This window comes from Galendromus occidentalis, unplaced genomic scaffold (genome assembly GCF_000255335.2).
Source record: "Galendromus occidentalis unplaced genomic scaffold, Mocc_1.1 scf7180000076831, whole genome shotgun sequence".
In the NCBI taxonomy this organism is placed as follows: domain Eukaryota; kingdom Metazoa; phylum Arthropoda; class Arachnida; order Mesostigmata; family Phytoseiidae; genus Galendromus; species Galendromus occidentalis.
The window spans coordinates 6,989-7,414 of NW_003804820.1; positions in this window are offsets into that span (position 1 = coordinate 6,989).

Sequence of the window (426 nt, forward strand, 5' to 3'; positions counted from 1 at the left end):
TTTGTGCCCTAGTCAGGAGCTGGCACTGATCGAGAGTAGAGGTTCAGACCGCACGAGAAGTAGTGATGAAATACACAGGGATTGATGGTAGGATACAGGATAGCGGACAGTACTTTATTCTTAGTCTTCAAGTTCTTATATACGTATTTCTGGAGTAAGGGTTTTAGGAGAGTACCTATGCTTGAGGTTGACCGTATCTATCGAGTTCTGAGATGTGGGGTGCTAATGATTCTAGGAAGCGGATTCGGAGTGCGTATACGAAGCGGGAGATGTGGACGAGGGATTAGATGTACTCGGGGTTCTTAGAAGACGAGGGTCCGGATGAGACGAGGATCCGGAGTTACGAATAGACGAGGATAGATGCTTCTTTGATTAATGAGGGTGAAGTGTCGATTGATGTGGGGTCGAACTGAGACGGGGACTGAG